Source organism: Ictidomys tridecemlineatus, chromosome 5 (genome assembly GCF_052094955.1).
Source record: "Ictidomys tridecemlineatus isolate mIctTri1 chromosome 5, mIctTri1.hap1, whole genome shotgun sequence".
NCBI lineage: Eukaryota > Metazoa > Chordata > Mammalia > Rodentia > Sciuridae > Ictidomys > Ictidomys tridecemlineatus.
This window is the reverse complement of record NC_135481.1, coordinates 12,994,581-13,018,781: the sequence shown is the minus strand read 5'-3', so window position 1 is coordinate 13,018,781 and position 24,201 is coordinate 12,994,581. Positions and strand designations below refer to the sequence as shown.

General features: G+C 33.4%; 1 protein-coding gene across 7 annotated transcripts in view; it reads left to right on the top strand.

The window, feature by feature from the left end:
* Lrrc49 (leucine rich repeat containing 49) overlaps window positions 1-24,201 on the top strand; it is a 161,982-nt gene that overhangs the window by 72,526 nt on the left and 65,255 nt on the right. The gene's annotated exons all lie outside the window — the stretch shown is intronic.

Genomic DNA, 24,201 nt, shown 5'->3' with positions numbered 1-24,201 from the left:
GATATTCAGAGTATATTCAGAAACAAATGTAAGGTATAGATAAAATATAAATTGTATTTAGAAATAAATTTAAAGTATATAAGAAGTTTTCTCTAGTGCGATTGCTTGCTCTTAACATTATACAAATACTTCCAAAATGAATTTGAAGTACTATATAATAAAAACCTCAAATATAATGAATGTAACTATTTAAAGTAGAAGTACATTAGCAAGAGCAAAATATTGAAATGACAAACAAATTGGTCAGTTAATCTAAAGACATAAATAAGTTCAAAATCAATCATGGCAGAACACCCTAAATATATTCTTGTCTGCAGAACTTTAAAGTTTGATCTATTAGCAGAACCTTTGTCTTTTATGATCAAACCAGAAACCCCCAATATTATTTTCAATCCAAATCCCAAAAAGAACTGTCTCCTTTTTCTACTATCTTTACCTCTTACAGTCCAATAATGTCTGTTTTATATGTGTCCAAGTAGGCCATGTTCAACTTACCATAGATCTATCACAGTTGGCACAGAGAAGGCACAGAATTATTGATTTTAATTAATGAACAAATAAAGTCAAATTTTAATTCAATGCTTTTAAGTATTTATAGATAATCATTAACAGTATATTCAACAGGTTATATTGTTTAGTTGTTTGAGGATTCAGTTTGCAGCTAATTCATCATGACTATCCCTTGGACATAAATCTGCTAGAAAGTAAATAATACAGAGAAACCAAATTAAGATTGTTTCATATTCCTCTTGGATTATGGTTAACAACTGTCTTAAGATCTTCCAGACCAAAGGCTATCTTCAGTGAGTGGTTTTAAGATTTTAATGGTATACTTTTGAACATTTGAATATTTGAACATTTCTAGCCCCATACCCTCTTCCTTCCCCTCCCATCCCTCTGTCCTATCTAGAGTTCATCTATTCCTCCCACATTCCACCTCCCTACCCCACTATGAATCAGCCTTTTTATGTCAGAGAAAACATTTGGCATTTGATTTTTTGGAATTGGCTTACTTCACTTAGCATTATTTTTTCTAACTCCATCCATTTACCTGCAAATGCCATGATTTTATTCTCTTTTAGCTGAGTAATACTCCATTGTGTATATATGCCACATTTTTTTTTATCCATTCATCTAATGAAGGGCATCTAGGTTGGTCCCACAGTTTAGCTATTGTGAATTGTGCTGCAATAAACATTGATGTAGCTGTGTCCCTGTAGTATGCTATTTTTAAGTCTGTTGGGCATAGACCAAGGAAGATAAGATAACTTTATATTAATGCAAAGATGTCTAATTTAGGGCTGGGGTTGTAGCTCAGTGGTAGAGCACTTGCCTCGCATGCAAGAGACACTGGGTTCGATCCTGAGTACCACATAAAAATAAATAAAGAAAGATATTTTTAATGTCTAATTTATATTTATATAGATACTTTTATCTATATAAAATAAGCTGTTTAAAAATATTTATCTGGGCTGGGATTGTGGTTCAGTGGTGGAACTCCCGCCTCCTATGTGTGAGGCGCTGGGTTTGATCCTCAGCACCACATAAAAATAAATAAAGATATCGTGTCCATCTACAACTAAAAATATTTAAAAAAACATTTATCTACTAATTCTTAAATCTGTCAGCTGGTAGTATTTCTAGAATCTGTTTTTTTGTCTTTCACTAATACATATTTAAGTTTATTGCTTCTTCCTCATCTGGCAATTTTCTATTGTGTTCTTGGCATTGTGGGTATTGTTGAAAGTATGGGTTTTGTTGTGTTAATTTAGAAGTATGAAGTTTTATTTTAGAGAATCAAATAAATCCTGCTGAGGCATATTTTTAGTTTATTTTTTTAACTGAATAGGCCAGATATACTACACTTATTCTAGAACTAGAGTAATATGTTTTTATATCTACATTTATTTTATCCTGACAGTAAACACAAGATTTCTGGATCAGAGGACTACTGATTATCTACTACAGATTATATTACATTTGCCATGTTGTTTTGTCCCTCAAGGGTTATTGATGAAGGCAGATGTTATCTACATGTATTGGTAGTGGTGGTAGGGAATCTCTAACACATAAGAGGAATCCCCAATTATTCATCTCAGAGTGTTTATATAGGAGCTGCTTACACATCTGTGCCTTCTTTCCTCCAGAGTAGAGAGAGACAGGGGTGGAAGCGGGGAGGCACCTTCTCTTCCTAATGTAAACGAACTTTCTTTGAAAAGAACTTGAAAAAGGAAAGGTCTCTTGGCCAATTATCAACTGGAAAATAAAAAAAAATTAGTTCTAGGTTTTATTACACTTTGGAATGTGAATATACAGCTCTGGAAGATAAGTTTCTTTTATCACTCTCAAAGTCTCTTATCTATTGAACCACCCTTTAATCTAGGTGCTAATTTTCTTTGCTCAGAAAGCCCTCACCATGCAGAAATATGAAACTATTCACATGTTTATCAACATAGAGTATCCCTACACATGAAGCATGGCTTTTCTGGGACTGCCAGTATATTCTGGGTGTTCAGGGAGGCCTTTTCTCTCTGTTTGATTGGAATTCCATCATCTCTCAGCTTCATTTGCACTATAGATACTCTTTTAATGTTATAGCTCCTCAGTAGTTACATTGTGCTAGGTTTTTTGAAGTCTCACCTTGTGCATGTACATCCTAATAAATTCAGGAGTTCCTTTTGCAGGCTTATGGAATTCTATCTCTGCATAGCTCCCTCCTCTCCACTCCCAACCACCCAAATTACAGTAGTCTCAAGACCCTAAATCCAACCACTGTTTGATCTACCCAGTGAGACCTGTCTTCTCTCTTTAGCAACATTTCCATGTTCTGTGATCTGTAAAGTGCTACCAGGCAGAAGGCCAAGATGAATGTGATTTTCTTGTATTTCTTTTCTTTCAAGGATTATAGCCTTATGCTGTTTTTTTTTTGACATTTGTATCATATTTTGTTCATTTCATAGTTGTCGATATTGGAAGAGTTATCTGGTATTTTCAGGGCCAAAACTGCAAGTTTTGTCTGCCAGATTTTTAAATTTTAATGCTTATATGTATATTTTTTTGTTTAAGAATTAATGATTTAATTCTATCCTTTATTGCCAGATTGGCTTTTCCATCAGAAGCTCTGCCAATATTTAAAATGAACATTTTAGAAATGAATTAAAAATCTTAAAAATTAAAAATTAAAAATCTACTTAGATTCTTTAAACTCCTCTCAAATATTATATTATTTGTCCAGAAGGCCTCATACTTATGTCTTTATTACTTTATCTGCTTGTAGAAATGTCTTCAAAAAACTACAAATTAGTATATTCTATTCTTTATTGAAGAGATTAAGGAAATAACTAATTAAACCAGAAATTATTTTTAAGAACTGCAAAATTATGTTATTCTCAAAAAATGAATCCTTTTTTCTTATTTGTGATGCAGAAATACATGTAATGTAAGAGCCATGTTAAATGGTTTGGGAATAAATTTATAAGGATTGATATTTCTGTAGAAACTACTGACCTGATGTTTGAAAGGGTGATTAATTTATCATACCCTTTTTCTTCTGTTCTAAGTTTAGAATCAATGGAAAGATTCAAGAATCAGACAATTGGAATTCAGTGCATTTAGATATTTACATAAAAATATTCTTCAGAATACATCTTTCCTGAATTGGATTTCTTGCTCATTCTATCACTAATTGACAGAGGAATTGGGAAACAGCTACTTCTTTGGGTGGAGTGGAGATGAACAAACACCCCCATTCTGGAGACTGGATGACTTGAAACAAAAATAAAAGAACCTGGGATTATTACCCATGCACAATGACTCTGCATTCTCCTAGGCTTTCCAGTCAGATAATTACTTCTTTTGGGAGTTTACTTTTTTCTATATTTTTATTGATACATTATAGTTGTACATAACTGTGGACTTTTTTGTCACATATTCATACATGCACATAATACAACAATATAATTTGGCCATTATCATTCTCCAGTATTCTTCCTCCCACCTGCACCCACGGGTCTCTTCCCCTACTCTGCTGATCTCCCTTCTATTTTCATGAGATCCCCACCTACCACCTTTCTTTTTCTTTTTCCTCTCTAGCATCCACATATGAGAAAAAACATGGCTTTTAGCCTTCTAGGTTTGGCTTGTTTCACTTAATATAATGTTCTCAAGTTCCATCCCTTTTTCTGCAAGTGGCAAAATTTCATTCTTCTTTATGGTTGAATAGTATATATATATATATATATATATATATATATATATATATATATATATATATATATATATATCACATTTTCTTTATCCATTCATTCCGTGGTAGGCACCTAAGCTGGTTCCATAGTTTGGCTATTGTGAATTTTGCTGCTATAGCATCTCACTATAGTATGATGACTTTAATTCTTTAGGATAAATACCATGAAGTGGTATAGCTGAGTCCAAGTGGTTCCATTTCTAGTCTTTTGAGGAACTTCCATACTAATTTGTATAGTGGTTGTACTAATTTACAGTCCCACCAATGTGTAAAACTGTTCCCTTTTATCTACATACTCTCTAGCATTTATTATTATTTGCATTTTTTTTGACACTGGAAATTTAACCCAGGGATACTTCACCATTGAGCCACATCCCCAGCCCTTTTTATTTTTTATTTCAAGACAGGGTCTTGCTAAGTTGTTTAGGGACTTTCTAAGTTGTCGAAGCTGGCTTTGAACTTGAGGTCCTTCTGCCTCAGCCTGCTGAGTTGCTGGGATTACAGGTATGCACCACCATACCCGACTTGTTTGTATTTTTGATGGCTGCCATTCTGACTAGAGTGAGATGAAATCTCAGTGTAATTTTGATTTGCATTTCCCTAATTGCTAATGATTTTGAACATTTTTTTCATGTATTTGTTGACCATTTGTGTTTCTTCTTTTGAGAAGTTTCTGTTTACTTCATTTGCCCATTTATTAATTGGATTATTTGGGGATTTTTGGTATATATATATATGTATATATTTTCCCCATTCTGTAGGTTCTCTCTTCAGATTCTTAATTGTTAATTGTTTCCTTTGCTATTGCTATTCAGAAGCTTTTTAATTTGATGCCATACCATTTATTAACCCTTGGCATTATTTCCTGAACTTTAGGGGTCCTATTGAGAAAGTTGTTACCTGTGACTATGTGTTGAAGTGTTGACTCTGTTTTCTTCTGAGAGTTGCATATTTTCTGTTCTAATTCCTAGATCTTTGATCCATTTGAGTTGACTTTTTGCAGGGTGAAGGAAAGGGTCTAGTCTCATTCTTCTACATATGGATAATTACTTTTCCCAGCAACATTTTTTTAAAGGCTGTATTTTCTCCAATTATGTTTTTAGCACCTTTGTCAGGAATCAGATGACTTTATCTATGTATGTTTATCTCTGTGTTTTCTATAATATTGGTCTATGTATCTGTTTTTATGCCAGTACCATGTAGTTTTGGGTACTATAGCTCTGTAGTATAATTTGAAGTCAGGTATTGTAATTCTTCCAGCATTGCTACTTTGGTTTAGAATTGGCTTTAGTTATTCTGGGTCTTTTGTTCTTCTGAATAAATTTTAGTAGGGTGTTTATTTTTAAGAGAGTATGTGGGGAGGTTATTAGATGGGTTAAATCATTTTCTTTCTCCATATTGTCTTTAGTATTAAATATTGTTTTAATACTAAAGCACTTCTGGAGTGCTGAAACTTAACTTGATCAGGAAGGAAAATAAATGCCTGATCTTGATGGAAACTATAGGTTAAAAACAGGAGTTATTTTCTCCTTTTAAAAAAACCCTACTTGCATGTAAGTAAAGGAGTTGGGATTCTCTATAATAGGTAGAATACTTCTTTACTTTTGCTTTGAAAGGAAGTGAAACAGGTTTGTTCACCCTACATGCATAAAAAGATATCATAGTGACTTAATTGTAAACCCTAGGAAATTGTTCAAAACCGTCACTCATACACACACACACACACACACACACACACACACACACACAAACTCATACATATGGTATACAAGTTGATGTTTTGGTATACATCACAGAATGACTATTTCAAGCTAACTTATGTATTTTTTTACAATTTTTACCATTTCATTAAAATATCTTCTCCATCTCTTTCATTAACGTACATTAATGTACATATCACTTTTGTGATAATACCATACTGTACAGTAGATATCCTGAACTCACTTTTCCTTTCTAACTGAAAATTTTCTTTCAATTCACCTCCAATTCACCATCCCCCAAGCCCCTGGTCACCATTATTCTCTTCTTGTATAAGTTCAACTATTTTAAATTTCACATATAAATAAGATCATATGATATTTGTCTTTCTATGCTTGATTTATTTCATTTAGCATAATGTCCTTCAATTTTATCCATGTTATCACAAAGAACAAGGTTTCCTTCTATTTTAAGGCTGAATCATCTTTTGTTGTATACATATACCACATTTTCATTATCCATTCATCTGTCAGTCTGTTGTGTATAGTGCTGTGGTGAACATAGGAGGACAGATGTCTCTTTGATGTTATCATTTCATTTAGATAGAAACCCAGAAATGGGTTTTCTGGGTTATATAGTAGTTATATTTTAAATAGAATAAAACTATCTTAGGGATATCCAGGTAATGTGTTACTTTTACTTCAGTAGTGGTAGCCAGTTGATCCTCCTCCTTCATAAATTTTATCATTTCATTAAAATATCTTCTCCATCTGTTTCATCTAAAGAATTCTTTTTTTCCCAGTTGATTGTTGAAGGACCTTGATTATGTATCTCTTCATGTAAAACACTAAATAAAACATTGTGGAGAGTGACAAAGGTTAAACATATGGCTTTTGTTTTCTATGATTGTATATTCTAATGATTAAGAACACATAAGCTACAAGTGACAGAAACATAAAACAAACTCTGTGGCCTGTGGGAAACCCAACAGCCTGAGAATCATAGTCTGTCACTTGACATTTCTGATATCAGTACTTTATCCCTGATAGTTCTGGTAGAAAGTTTCTGAAGAGGCTTAGTGTTCAAAATTGTGTCCCTAGACCAGTAGTATTAGCATCACAGTGGAGTGTAATAGAAGTCCAGAATCTCAAGCTCAATCTACTGCATCAGAATGTCGTCTTAAAAAGATCCCCAGGTGATTTGAATATACATTACCATTTGGGAGGCACTGCTGCAGAAGATTCTGATTGTACTTAATTAGGTCAGGTGCCCAGTTAGAACTAATCACCCTGGCCAAGGATATACAGGGCACACTGAATGCTCAATCCTGGGACATATGTTCCCTATCCTAGGATGAGGCAAGGAGATCAGTTTGTGGATAGAGATTGTTACAGGAAAGAAGTGTTGTTCTATTACCAAGGAAAAGGAAACTGGGTAGGAAGTTAATAACAACATATATTCAATAAATTATTTCTTTCTTCATTCTTTGCTCATGTTAATATTAAAGCTAGCTAGCCCTTCATTTTTAGGGTCATATTTTATCCAGTTTCCTGTGTGTGGGTGTGCATGCTCATGCACAGGCACGTGTGTGTTCACGTGTGTTCTCCTTCCATTCTCCCTCACCTCACAAAGCCATCTGTCTGCCTGACCTAGATATCAAAGCTTTTCCCTTCTTCCACAGCATGGTCCTCCTGTCCTTTTTCAGAGAGTCATTTTTTAAAAATACATATAAACATTTTAAGGATAAGCATAAAGGCAATGCATATAGCTAGTGGTAGAACACTTGTATAGCATGCACAAGGCCCTAATTTCAGTATCCCCAACCCCAACAGAAATTTTAAAAAAGGATTAGACACAACTCTTAAGTCTGACTTCACTTCATTACACTCTGTGTAATGTATGTTTGTTTGAACCACTGTCTTTCATTCTGTCACTGAAGCATTAATTTTTGGAGTTCTGCCTTTTAAAGTTGTGAAGTGTCTGTTAAAAATGCATTTGTATTTACTAGAGTGAGTCATACTTTTAGCACTCTGGAATTGTAATTCTTTCAGTAAAAATTATTTACATGGAAATAAAGATAGTTATAATACTTTGCTATTTTTGTTTGTTTCAATAGCAAAATTCTCTGATTTGTCAAGCTAGTTTCTTTCATCTTTTGATATGTCCTGATGTTTGAGTACTTCTTTACTTTCTAGGGTACCAAGATGTTTCAGGCTCGTCTTGTATTTTTGAATTAGCCATTTCAGCAAGTTCTAATTCCCTTTAATGGAAGATGGTATTTAGAAACCAAATTTGAGTGTTAGGTATGCTCATTGTTACTGGGATATAGTTGCTTCTAGTCTTTGTAGATTGTGTTAGGAAATTGTATGTGTATGTGTGTGAGTATGTGTTATACATCTTCATCTGTATATATGGTAAAGCTGTGTGAGAGGGCACAAAATTTCATCTATGGGCTGCACAAGTTCTAGAGATTTAATTCATATACAACTTGGTAACTGTTGTCAACAATAACACATTATATACTTGAAATTGCTAAGAAAATAGATCCTAAATGTTCCCAACACACACGCACACAATATTAAGGTGATAAATGTATTAATTGTGATATGTCAATGTTTTGATATATCAAATATATTAACATTTAAATAAATGTATCAAAAAGTAAATAGGAAAATTTTTTCCTCCTACCAAACAAAAAACAACTCTTAATTAAATCCCATTTTTTGGATAATATGTAATTATTGAATATGTAAAAAGTCCTTGAATATGTAAAAAGCAGTTACTAACCCATACTTCTAAAAAAGATGCCTAACTAGGTAGAGTTCAATGTTATATACATATTATATTTGTCTTTAGTCTAAAGATACACGGTCAAGACTATGTTCAAAAGGGTTTTTCGTTGTTGTTGTTGTTAGATCAATAACAACAACACTTCTCTATGTTAATTTTGTATACTGCTACCTTACTTAATTCTTATATTGTTTGGGTTAGTTTTATTCCTATGCCAACACTGTCCAATAGAACCTTCTTTACTAGTGGAAATATTTTATACCTGCTCTGACCAGTATGCTACCACAAGCCACATGTTACTATCTGAATATAAATCAAAAATTAAATAAAATGAATAGTTATTTCCTCAGTCATAGTAGGCATGTTTCAGGTGTAGCCACATGTGGCTGGGAAATAATATTTTGGATAGAATAACTCTGTGGTTTTCCATGTATACTATATGTCATCTACAATCAAAGATAGTTTTGCTTTCCAAGTCTTATACTTCTAATTTATTTCTCACATTTAATTACATTGTCTATTACCTTTAGTAAAATAGCGTATAATAATGGAATAGTGAACACACTGGCCTTATACTTGATCACAGTGAAAATGCCTCACATGTTTCCACATTAAATAAAATAGTGGGCTGGCTTTAGGGCTATCTGCAGTTATCTTTGATCATGTTAAGAAAGTATTCATCATGTTCATTGTTGCTAGCAATTAGAGAAATGCAAATCAAAACTACTCTAAGATTTCATCTCACTCCGGTCAGAATGGCAGCTATTATGAATACAAACAACAATAAGTGTTGGTGAGGATGTGGGGGAAAAGGTACACTCATACACTGCTGGTGGGACTGCAAATTGGTGCAGGCAATATAGAAAGCAGTATGGAGATTTCTTAGAAAATTGGGAATGGAACCACCATTTGACCCAGCTATCCCTCCCCTCAGTCTATATACTCAAAGGACTCAAAAACAGGGACAGGGACACATCAATGTTTATTGCAGCACAATTCACAATAGCTAAACTATGGAACCAACCTAGATGCCCTTCATTAGATGAATGGATAAAAAAGAATGTGGCATATATACACAATGCAATATTACTCAGCAATCAAAGAGAATAAAATCATGGAATTTGCAGGTAAATGGATGAAGTTAGAGAAGATAATGCTAAGTAAAGTTAGCCAATCCCAAAAAACCAAATGCTGAATGTTTTTTCTGATATAAGGAGGCTGATTCATAGTGGGGTAGGGAGAGGGAGCATGGTAGGAATAGACGAACTCTAGATAGGGCAGAGGGGTGGGAGGGGAAGGGAGGGGGCACTGAGTTAGAAATTATGGTGGAATGTGATGGAGATTATTATTTTTATTATTATCATCATCATCCTTTTGCTTAGAAGACCTTAGTGCTTTTTTCCTCCAAAGTACATGTATGAAAACATGAATTGGTGTGAATATATTTTGTATACAACCAGAGATATGAAAAATTGTGCTCTATAGTGTAATAAGAATTGCAATGCATTCCACTGTCATACATGAATTAAAAATAATTAAAAAGGTATAGTGTTTATTGAAAAAAAAAGATAGTATTCATCAACTTCTGTTTTCTTCAAAAGATGGATGTTGAATGACAACCAGTGGAATAGAAAACACAGAGACAAATCCACATAGACAGTCATCTGCTCCTTGACAAAGGTGCCAAAATATATATTGGAAAAAAGACTGTGAAAACTGAATATCCATATGTAGAAGAATAAAACTAAATCCCTGTCTCTCACTCTGCACAAAAGTCAACTCCAAGTAGATCAAAGACCTAGAGATTAGACCAGAAATACTTCCTTCAGCTGCTAGAAGGAAGGAAAAATAGGGTCAACACTACAATATATAGGCACAGACACCAACTTCCTTATTAATTAGACTCCTAAAGCTCAAGAAATAAAAACAAGAGTTAATAAGTGGAATGACTTCAAATTAAAAAGCTTCTGCATAGCAAAGGAACAAAGAATGTGAAGAGAGACCCTTCAGAACTGTAGAGAATCTTTGCCAGCTACTCTTCTGACAGGAGATTAATATCCAGAGTATTTAAAGAATTTTTCTTTATACCTAATATCATTTAAATGCCCTTAGTTCCCTATTATTAACTCTTTTACTTCCATGTCATTTTTAATGCTGTTCTTTAACTCTTGCCCTGCATGTACAATAATCAAGAACTTATTTTAATTTCCTCTTTCCTTCTTCCATCTTTCATATTTAGTTGCATTTTTACTTTCTGGAAAGTACAATACATTTTATATAATACATAGCATGTTGTCCTTCCTTCCGAGTTCTTGTCTTTATTTTAGTTTTAGATCTACATTACTTGTTAAAGGCACATCGTTAGTCCATTGCTCAAGTTTTCCCAGTCATCTCAATAGATGTAGCCATCTGGTATAGTCTTAAGAGACTCTTGAGTATAGAATATTCTGATATTTTGCCTGTTTAAAACTGGTTTTCTATACCTTACTCTTGAAGGACAGCTTGTCTAAATATTCTTGGTTCACTCATTCTTTCCTTGGGGCTTTTTTTTTTTAATACTGTTTCACTGTTGTTCTGTATCATAGAGTTGTGTTTAGACTTATCTGATACTAGTTTGATTAGAGTTTGATCCTTGTGCTTAGAAGACCTTAGTGCTTTTTTCCGCCATTATTTTTAAAGTCTAATAGTTTTATTGGCATGCATTGGTTTCCCCAGGCATTTTTTGGGCATTTTTGGTATGTTTATTTAGGTCTTTTCATATTTCCAGAAAGTTTCTTGGATTATAGTTTTAGGTATTTGTTATGTTCAGTTGTTTGTAGTTCTTTAGGATCTCTAGTTACACATATTTGTTTTCTTCCTTGACTTTCTTTTACTTCAGCCACTTCCCTTCTTTACCTCATTTTCATTCTCTTGATTATGTCTCTGCCTTTCTTCAGTGCTGCTTGGTAAAATATTATTTGGTTTTACTCTCTTTTGGAACCTTGTATTTCAGTCTTTGATTTTGAGATTATTTTGGCTTTTTTTTTTGTCATTTCTTTCCTGTGGTTCAATCAACTCTTCATTTCTTCCTTCATATTGTTAATTTCTGCTTTTAATTTTTGAATTTCTTTTTCAAGATAGTTTTTTATTTATTTCAGATGCATATTTGAGGGTGTTTAATTCAGTTTGTAATATTGTGTTGCATGTTACAGTTTCCTCCTTTATGTTACTTTTGAGAGAAACTGAGTGAATTTCATTTTCTATCCTTAAAATAGTTTTTATAGATTTAGTCTAGTCTGTTTTGCCTATTTATTTTACAGATGTGTATGGTTTATAAGAATCTCAGAGGCTCAAGGATGATGCTTCTGACAGAGTAACAATGTACAGTTTCTTCAATGTTTCATTTTCTTTTTGTGGTAGGGAGAAGAGGAGGTTGTGTATTAGTCCTACTTTATTTTTTGGTTCTCTTTTGTCCTGCAGGGCTGTTTCCCCTCTTTGCTCTTTCACCTATTCCCCCTTCACCATCCAATCTCTAAAGGGCTCCTCTACCTCCCTTTCTACCTTGTCAAAAGCAATGACTTTTGAAGACTACTACCTTGAATAGCACATGCACTTGAAAGTACATACTCTGATCTACTTCTACTTTTTCAGTATTTTTAAACTCTTTCTGATGATGATTTCAGATTGGTTTTAGGTCACTGCTGGTTCCTTTCTTCTCCTTTCACACAGTTTTTCTCTCATATTTCCTTTTCTTTCCATCAAATTATCAGTAGATGTACCTAAGAGAGTTTGTTGGGATTTAGTGTTTATTTTTGTGCTTCTGAGTTACTTGATATTTGGGTATTATCTGTCTTTTAGTTTATGTTATAGACATTAATTTTGTGTTCTTGTTCTGTGGGGGGTTTTTTGAGGGAGGGGGTGAATTGGAGCATTCAGTTTATGTCTCTGCTTGTTCCTCATGTATGTTCATATGCACATGTATTTACATATTATGTGTATATTTACATATTATGTGTATATTTACATATTTAATTGTTTACGTATTATGTGTATATTTCTATTTTTCTCCTACTAGAATGTGATTTCCTTAAACGGAGAAATTAGTTTTACTCATCTTTTTTGCCTTTACAATAACGTCAGGGCCTTTTCTTATTGAGTTTTAAAAAAGGTTTTAGTATAAATGTTAGTCTGTTTATACACTCTCTTATCCATCCCTTCCCCAAGGCTACTGATACCTAAAAGATTATAACATGAAGTTAAAATTACCTAGCTTTGTTACTGTGCCTGTGTAGGCTTAGGTAGCCAGTACTTGGAATCATTTATTACTTGAGAAGCTGAATATATAGAAATTGTCATTTTGCCCATGAATGAAAGAATATGATATATATGCACATATATATGTAAACATATGTGTGTTTATATGTATTATAAAATGATGTTATTAAATATAGTGGGAAGGTCCCTGGCTTCCAAATTATTATAGCATTCTTGTTGTTATTCTTGTCACTTCACTATTATATGAAATAAATGTCAAACCTTTATTCACAGTATGAAGAGATAGACAGCAATGCTATATTATAATACTATATTAAAAGTTGATTATGAAGGCCAAAAGTACTAAATAAATATTTAATGTTTAAGATTAATAATGTCTAAGATTTCTAGTGAAATCTTAGAGGAAATTATTCTGTGTTCACCAAAACCAGTTTCACATTGAAATCTTGCTGACGACCATTCTGTTTGGGTCACGCAGCAAGTTAAATTTGATATAACTTTCTCATGATAACTGCCATTTAAAAATAATAAATTAGAGATCAATACCTTTGACAGTTTATGTTTGGAAAAAGAAGAAAATGATGGATATGGATATGGGGAGCAAACCTAGAATATACATAGTGATTTATGTGTAAGTGTTATGGGCTGAATTGTGCATCCCTTCACAATTCACATATTAGAATCCTAAGCCTCAGGACCCCAGAATGTGACTGTATTTTGGAGAGCCTGTTCTTTCACTTAGAAATATACCATATATAGATGTTTTTATTAGAAGAGGTAGGCAAGGGGATAATAAAAAAATTAATAAGCCCTGGACAGGGCATGCTCCCTGTAAAGGTGTACAGGCACACATCATAAAACTGTGGTGTGGAGTGAGTGGAATTCTCAAAAGCCGGTGTTCTTGGGTAAGTCACTATGCCTCTCCAGAGCTTAGTCTTCCTCACTCAGATAATAGATATAACAATAACTACTTTACCTAGTTTCTTTGCACACTTGGATTATTCAACTGGCATTATGGCTAGTATAATTACTAAACAATTAACTAAAATGTTGAAAGTGGTTAAAATGAGTATGCCTTTTAGAATTATCCTTATTACATTTTGCATAACAGAAATAATAGTTATTTTCTTTATTGAATTGTTGTCAATGTCACTGTTATAACAGAAGACATCTAAAGACTCAGTTTAACATTATTACTTCTGGCTAACTTTATATGTCTCTATCTCCTCCCTTAACATGTTCTTTATGTTACAATCTACAGCCTTCTATTTGTTTCTTTCTGATATGACTTTAGCTTCTCAAAAAGTGCCTGTAACTTTTTAAACGTTATAGAGGGGGAGGGAAGAGGGACAGGAAAAGGGAGGGACTACAGAATGTAATTGGCCAAATCACACTATGTATATATTTGAATGTACCACAGTGAATATCACCTTTGTGTGTGTGTGTGTGTGTGTGTGTATGTATATATATATATATAAAGCTCCAATATGAAAAACACTAAATAAATAGAAGGAATACCAGTAGAGTAAAGGAAGAGAGGGAGAGGGAAAAGCAGAGGGAAAGAGGACATACTAGAGACTGAAATGGAGCAGATTATATTCTATGCATATATGATTATGTCACAAAGAACTTCACCTGTTATGTATAACTACAAACTATTTTCATATTTTCCACAAGGGAAATTTGGGTATCTTTTTCATGAATGTGAAAAAAATAATCTCAAATCATAATTTTAGTTTGTAACCTAAAAAAAGGACTTCTTATTAGATGACATTTTAAATTTCTTAGAAGAACTTGTTAGTGTCTAAGAACCCCTACTATCAAGAGGCACTAAAAAGAACTCTAGTGACTAATTGCAATGAACATGTATCACATGGATGATTGCTTGTTATTCAACACCAAGGATAATGAAAATTAAATAAAACATTAAAAAAAGGAAGAGAGAAAAGTTAATTTTTCTACTGTAATGTTAAAACTGATTTCTAGGCTAAGCTGTTGCTAACTGGTTCAATTAGTAACATTAATAAAGTTTCCCATCACCTTTTACCTGAGTATTTAGCAGTCATTGGTAATTATTATTGGGCTGTACTTAGGGATTACAAAGTTGTAATATTTTAGCCTCCTCTTCTTCTCCCTTCTCTTCTCTTCCTTCTTCTCAGCTGCCTAGTTTTCTACCTATAGTTCTTCTGTACAGAAAACTTTTCTTATCCATTTAATTACTCACTCCAAAGATTAGTTGGTACAGGAAAGTCAGGATAAAGTTATTCCCTTTATCTCTATTCACAATCTTTGAATTTTAATTTTAATTATACATTTTTATTTCCAGAGTTTTAGTATCTTTTCCTATCTGCTTATATTTTGCTCCCATTTTCAAGCCTGTTTTTATTTTTTGCAATGTAGTTTCTAAAAATATTTTGTTTGATAATCTCATTATTTGAAGTCTTAGTCAATGTGACTACGCCACTTGTTTCTACTGGCTGTCAACCAGAGTGTGTTTTCATTTCCTTTTGAACTGTGAATTGATTTTGCTGTTGTTGTTTGGTACTTTATCATTGGGAATCCTTTGAGATAATTTCCTCCATAGAGAAATTTAATCTGCTTTTATTGTATTCTCATAGGCATATGCATATTTGGACTTCTTCAAAAAATTGTTTCTCCTTTTGAAATATTTCAGACCACACATTTAGTGTGGATTCCAGCTTCAAGTTGTGGTTTGTGGTTCAAAGTAATCAGGGAAGAATGTTACTTCCCTTCTACTTAGCCCCAAGTTGAAGTAGGCAATACTTCAAGTAGGAAAGTTTATAACTATTTCATTCCGTTTTGAGAATCTAGCTCTTGAGGTCCCAAATTTATGGACAGGAGCATAGTTAGACTTGTGTGTCTTTCTTTTGGTTCTGTCCTCCAGCCTTGGAGATCATAGAAACCAAAGCTTAGGTTTCAGCAGATGCTCTCAGACCATAAAGGCCAACCTTCTGTTCGCTTCTCTGGGCTTCCATCTTTACTCTCTTTTATCTTTTTTTCTTCATGTAGTCCTGATTTATTTTAGTAAGTCATGAATGCATTTGAAAAGATTTTTTTTTCAAATATATTTTATCTTGCATTTTAAGTCATTCTGTCAGCAAACACCTGCATTGTATACTCTTTGCTTTAACTGTGCTTCACTCTTCAAAAGTTACTTACATATTGTTATAGGTGATTCTAGTTATTTTATGCTTATCAGTTGTATATATTTCAGGCTTTAAAAGAACACTTGATGATTTGTTCTAATAATTCCATTTCCTTTCAGCCTGCTAGGTACATAGAAACTATTTAGTAAAATTTTCACTGATCAATATTAAAGAAGTGGACTTTTCATTAAGATTATTTCAGAATTCATGATACATTATTGATACAAAAGAATAAAAACTCCTTTTCTAAAGTACATAGTTTACTTTTAGAGGTAACTTTCCATTTTGAGTTATTTGACTGATATTTGGGAATTGTTAGTTAAATACCTATGTAGCATACATGCATTTATGGAAATTTTATTTCTTTCTTTGTATTTTATTAAGTAAGTACAAAATGCTATAAAATATTTTCTTTTCCCTTTGAGATGCAAATTTTAGTCAGGAGGGACAGATTGTTCTTCTATAGGTTCTTTAGCAGATAGGAAGCAGATGTGGCATTGGGAGGAGGCTACCGGGATAAGAACAAATACATGAGTAATCTGGAAAAAGATTAAAGTCAAATCATGAATTAAATGTCAGCCCAGCTTTTGGACCAAAACTTTTCCATTCTTGACTGAAGAGATGAGCAACTCAATGTTCTTAACAAAGAGAGAGGGGTAGAGGGAGACTGTTGCCAGTATTCCACTATACTTACTGTTCTATTTCCAGATTTTAAAAAAAACAGTCTGATTATTATTTGCTTTGGTTAGTTGGAATATAACCCTTCATTACCCTGTATCCATACTTAAGAATATTGTTCTATTTGGTTAGATAATATCTTTAAAATTACATGCATTTTGTCAGTGTGCTTCTAGGAATGTCTGGCATGCTTATTGGTCAAATGCCTGGCAGATGGAAATGACATTTGGTGAGGAATCTTCTGGACCAATGCAAATTTACTGTTACTTTAATAAAACTGTACAAAGCATAAAGACTTAAATCATCATCTGCACTAGCAACTAACCTGGCAGCTTGCTGTGACGATAACACCTGCTGAGGATTTCAATGATTCTCGATGCACTCTCTGTTGTGCTTGAATTGTAGTTATAGATCAGGTGGGCACCTGCAGGTCTTTTAAATCTCTAAAATGCTACATATTGATTATATTCATTGGGCATACTTTTTTCTCATATACATACAAATATGATTTGAATTCACTGAAGATACTCTTTAGTTTTAGGTATTAAACCACCCCATATTAGACAATTAGAATTGTGATTATTAGATCAATTTTATTCCCCAAAGTAATATTTGAGAGATAGGGGTGGGATAGTTATAATAACTTTGGTTTTAAATTATATTGAGTGATAAGAATTAAAACATAGACTCAAATCATAGAGTCTGTAGTCTAATCTGTATAAATAGTAAATAACAATAAAATTACAATCTTCCTACAATAAAATGAAATTATCCAGCCTACTGTGTTTCTGGACCTATGGTTTCCATTTTTTAGTGCATCTTTGGTTAGTTATGTATATAGCTAGTAATAATCTTTAATATCATCTCTTTAAGTGATAATTCTAAGAACAACATAAGAAAGCATATATTAATTTTTATCAAGAATAAGCCCTTTGGAATAATTCCAAGTCATTATTTGCTTTCATGTCTTCACCAAAACCTTATACACACTTATTGAATGATGGGTTAGATGTTCTGGTGGTAGTCGTGATATATTTCTGGACTGCAAGAAGCTTATAGTTTAATTCTATTCAGTTATGTTGGGCCATTGAGGGAAAATAATCTTCAACATAGATCATCTTCTGGCTCTGTTGCTTCTGCTCTTCACTTAATTCTAAGTGTAGAGTTCAATTAATTTTGACAAAGAATGACTCTTATAACCACAACTGCAAGTGTCTTCCTGAGGAAGAAACCTTGGTAATACTCTAGATTCCTTTTATCACCTCCAAATGATTATAATTTCTATCCAATCTACATTCTAAACTTCCAAATAAACTATCTCCTTTTTACTCTTACAAAAACTATTATAGTTTTTTTTTTATATTTTTGGCCCTATTTTTCACCTCTAATACTACAATCTAATTTAGAACTAGTTTTGACTCGGACCTCTTTCCTTTGTTTTATACCCTCTATAATGTTACTGAACTGTGATTTTCTTAAGTGCGGTTCTGATCATATTAGTGCCCTTGGCTTAAAATCTCTTCATAGTTTCTGTCTGAAACCTTAGTTTCTGAGAGAGGGACTGATGTAGAGTGGCAATCTTTCATTTTTACCTACGTACATTAATCTGGTTTTAAAATATCTTTTTGTAATTATCAAAACATTTCTCAAAGGCAATTGAGTGCAATTAAAAAATAAGTTAAAAATGACAATGTAGTGCATACAAATTGTGACTTTACCTTTTAGATCAGTAAAGATAAAGTGTGAGGTAATAGAATTAATATAAGAGTATATTTTTACATTGATTGTGATGAAAATGTAGATATTTAAATATGACAGTAAAAAACAGTGAACTTCGTTCTTTTTTTTGAGAGAGAGAGAGAGAGAGAGAGAGAGAGAGAGAGAGAGAGAGAGAGAATTTTTTAATATTTATTTTTTACTTTTCGGTGGACACAACATCTTTATTTTATTTTTATGTGGTGCTGAGGATTGAACCCAGCGCCCCGAGCATGCCAGGTGAGCATGCTACCACTTGAACCACATCCCCAGCCCCTGAACTTCATTCTTGTTATAAAACTTGCCTCCACTTTAATTGTCATTACCTAGGTTATTTTATGTACTATAAATATTCCATGTCTTCTAGTTTTTCTTAATAGGAATTTTCAATATAAAGCCTGGATAAATGAAAGATTTATAAGCTTAAGTGTACATATTAGGTATTTTGAGACAATGACCTCCAATATAAATAAGCTTTACCAAGCTGCTGAAATATATATAAAAGTGATTATTCCTTTCTTTAAAAATGAAAATCCCAATAAGAATCTTGGAAATATGGGAGAGCATTAAAAGGCCAAATTTAAGATTCATTAGGATAAATGAAGGGTCTAAAATATGAATTAAAGGAATGCACAATTTTTGAAATGAAATAATGTCAGAAAAATTTTCAAACGTCAAGATTGAAATGGAAAATCAAATACAAGAGGCATATATGACTCCAAATATGCAAAATTACAATGTACCCACACCAAGGCACATTGTAATGAAAATGCAAAATAACTGAATGGGCATTTTAAAAGCTGCTAAAGAAAAATAATTGGTCACATTTATAGGTAAACCAATGTAGATCTCAAAAGATTTCTCAACCCAGACTCTAAAACCTAAAAGGTCTTGGAATAATATATAACAAGCTTTGAAAGAAAATGAGTGCCAACCAAGAATACCATATCCAGAAAAAAATTAAGCTACAGAATTGAAGATGAAATAAAATCTTTCCACAATAAACAAAAGCTAAAAGAATTCACAATTAGAAAGCCTGGACTACAAAACATATACAATACAACATTTCATGAAGAAGAAATGAAAAATAACAATGGCAGAGAGAGAAACTACACTAGAAGAATAGTCAATCAGAGACTTTAAATCAATGTAAAAACTAGAAATAAAATGACAAGGAATAAAAATTATCTCTAACAACATTGAATGTAAATGGTCTAAACTCATCAATCAAAAGATATAGGCTGGCATATTGGATTAAAAAATAAGGCTCAGGGCTCAGGCTTGGCCCAGATCTTCCCACACCGACCTGTGTGAGACTCAGGCTCAAGGGTAGGACCAGGTCCATCCTGCCACTGGCAGATACCCACTGGAGCTCAGGCTCCAGGACAGGACCACTTTTTCTGACCAGCAGACCACTGCTGGAGCCCAGGCCTGGCCCAGATCCATCTTCAACAACATATGTGGGACCCAGGCCCAGGGTAGGTCCAAATCTGCCACCCCCGCGCACACACACACACACACACACACACACACACACACACACACATACACCTGGGAGCCCAAGCCTATCCCCCTTCCATCTTGGGATACTGCAGATATTACCATAGCCTTCCCCATGCTCCCCTACCTTTTGACAACAGACAGGACCTAGAAGCAGCTGCATCACAAAGACAGTGTAAGGTCCACCTTTTCAGCCCCATCTCTGTAAGATGTTGTATGCATCTTGGGGCACCTCTACTATTATCTTGAATTACCTCAGATATTGCCACCAGTACATTTAGTTGCAGTAGCATACATTGAGGGATACCAGCAGGGTCTGGTAGCCCAACATCAAGGGGAGGTACAGAAAATCTGCACGGATACTACAAGAATTTAAGGTGGAAATGGTAATATCTCAGATCCACACTGTAAGAAAGGAAGACACATAGACAACATGAAAAAAACAAGGGAGGAATGTGCCCCAAACAAACCAGGATACTACAATAACAGAACCCATGGACAGTGAAGTTCATGAAATGTCAGAGTAGGAGTTCAGAAGGCTCATAATTAAAATGATCTGTGAATTAAAAAATGACCTAAATAAGCAAATACAGGCAAAAATTGATCACCCCAACAAAGAGATAAGAGAGCAAATACAGGTAGCAAAAGATTACTTCAAGAAAGAGATAGAGACTCTGGAAAAAGAAAACAGTCAGAAATTCTTGAAATGAAGGAAACAATAAACCAAATGGAAAACTCAATAGAAAGCATAATCAACAGGCTAGATCACTTGTAAGAAAAAACATCAGATAATGAAGACAAAGTATACAATCTGGAAATTAAAGTTGACTACACAGTGAAGATAGTAAGAAACCATGAACAGAACCTTCAAGAATTATGGGACCACAAAAGACCAAATCTAAGAGTTATTAGGATAGAGGAAGGCACAGAGTTTCAAACCAAAGGAATGCACAATTTCTTCAGATAACATCAGAAAATTTCTCAAGCATGAAGAATGAATTGCAAAACCAAATACAAGACACCAAATGTACAAAATTACAACAGATCTACACCAAGGCACATTATAATGAAAATGCCTAGCATACATAATAAGAGTTGAATATTAAAAGCTGCAAGAGAGAGGAATCAGATCACATATAGGGGGAGACCAATTCGGATCTCAACAAGTTTTTCAACATAGACCCTCAAAGCCAGGAGATCGTGGAACAACATATAACAACCTCTGAAAGAAAATGGATGCCAACCAATAATCTTATATCCAGCAAAATTAAGCTTTATATTTGTTGATGAAATAAACACTTTCCATGAAAAACAAAAGTTAAAAGAATTTACAGCTAGAAAGCCTGCACTAAAGAAGATCCTCAGCAAAATATTCCATGAAGGGGAAATGAAAAACAATGATGAAAATCAACAGAGGGAGGTATTACACTAAAGGAAAAACTAATCAGAAGAGAAATCAAGTCAAGTTAAAAACCAAAATAAACAAAAATGCCTGGGAATAAAAATCATGACCCAATAATAACCCTGAATGTTAATGGCCTAAATTCACCAATCAAAAGACATAGACTAGCAGATTGGACCAAAAAAAAAAAAAAAAAAAAAAAAAAAAAAAAAAAAAAAAAGACCCAACAATATGCTGCCTCCAAGAAACTCATCTCAAAGGAAAAGATATCCACAGACTGAAGGTAAAGGTTTGGGGAAAATCATATCACTTACATGGACTGCAGAAGCAAGCAGGTGCATCCTCAGATCAAATAAAGTAGACTTAAAGCTAAAGTCTGGACTTCAAAAGGGATAAAGAAGAACACTACATACTGCTCAAGGGAACCATATACCAAAAAGACTGAACAATTATAAATATATATGCCCCAAACAATGGAGCATCTATGTTCATCATAGAAACTCTTTTCAAGTTCAAGAGTCAAATAGACCACGACACAAAAATTTGGGGTGACTTTAACACACCTCTTTCACCACTGGATAGATCTTCCAAACAAAAGCTGAACAAAGAAACTATAGAACTCAATGATACAATCAATAACTTAAACTTAACTCTGACATATATAGAATATTTCATTCTTCAATGAGTGAATATACTTTCTTCTCAGCAGCACATGGATCCTTCTCTAAAACAGACCATATATTATGACACAAAGCAACTCTTAGCAAATATAAAAAAGTAGAAATACTACCCTGCATTCTATCAGATCATAATGGAATTAAATTAGAAATCAATGATAAAATAAGAAATAAAAGCTACTCCAACACCTGGAGACTAAATAATATGCTTCTGAATGAACAATGGGTTACAGAAGACATCAAAGAGGAGATTAAAAAATTTTTAGAAGTGAATGAGAACACAGATACAACATATTGAAATCTCTGGGACACTATGGAGGCAGTTCTAAGAGGAAAGTTCATTGCATGGAGTTCATTCCTTAAAAGAAGAAAAAGTCAACAAATAAATGACTTAACATTATATCTCAAAATCCTAGAAAAAGTAGAACAAATCAACACCAAAAGCAGTAGAAGACAGGAAATAATTAAAATCAGAGCTGAATTCAATGAAATTGAAACAAAAGAAACAATTGAAAAAAATGAGAGAACAAAAAGTTGATTCTTTGAAAAAAATAAATAAAATTGACAGACCATTAGCCATGCTAATGAAGAGAAGGAGAGAAAACTCAAATTACTAATATATGTGATGAAAAAGGAACTATCACTACAGAACACTATAGAAATACAGAAGATAGTTAGAAATTATCTTGAAAACTTGAACTCCAAAAAAACAGAAAATATCAAAGACATTGACAAATTTATAGAGTCATATGATTTGCCCAAATTGAATCAGTATGATATATACAATTTAAACAGATCAATTTCAAGCAATGAAATAGAAGATGCCATCAGAAGCGCCTACTAACCAAGAAAAGCTCAGGACCAGATGGATACACAGCCAAGTTCTACAAGACCTTTAAAGAAGAACTAATACCAATACTCTTCAATTTATTTCAGGAAATAGAAAAAGAGGGAGCACTTCTAAATTCATTTTATGAGGCCAGTATCACCCTGATTCCAAAACCAAAGACACCTCAAGGAAAGAAAACTTCAGACCAATATCTCTAACGAACATAGATGAAAAAATTCTCAATAAAATTCTGGCAAATTGAATATAAAAACATATCAAAAAGACAATATACCACAATCAAATGAGGTTTCTTCCAGGGATGCAAGGCTGGTTCAACATATGGAAATAAATAAATGTAATTCATCACATCAATAGACTTAAAGATAAGAACCATATGATCACCTCAATAGATGCAAAAAAAAGCATTGGACAAAATACAGCACCCTTCATGTTCAAAACACTAGAAAATCTAGGGATAACAGGAACATATCTCAACATTATAAAAGCTATCTATGCTAAGCCCCAGGCCAACATCATTCTAAACAGAGAAATACTGAAAGCATTACCTCTAAAAACTGGAATAAGACAAGGATGCTCTCTTTCACCACTTCTACTTAATGTAGTTCTTGAAACTCTGGCTAGAGGAATTAGACAGATGAAAAAAATTAAAGGGATATGGATAGGTAAAGAAGAACCCAAATTAGCACTATTTGCTGATGATATGATTCTATACCTAGAAGACCCCCAAAATTCCACCAGAACTAGTAAATTAATTCAGCAAAATAGCAGGATACAAATCAACACTCATAAATCAAAGGCATTTCTGTATATCAGTGACAAATCCTCTGAAAAGGGAATGGGGAGAACTACCCCATTTACAATAACATAAAAAAATACTTGAGAATCAACAAAAGAGGTGAAAGACCTCTACAATGAAAACTACAGAATGCTAAAAAAAGATATAGAAGACCTTAGAAGATGGAAAGATCTACCTTGGGTACAACCACTCTGAAAAGCAGTATGGAAATTCCAAATGGAAAACTGTGAATTGAAGCACCATTTGAGCCAGCTATCCTACTCCTTGATCTATACCCAAAGGACTTTAAAACAGCCTACTACAGGGATACAGCCACATCAGTGTTTATAGCAGCACAATTCACAATACCTAAACTGTGGGACCAATCTAGATGCCCTTCAGTAGATGA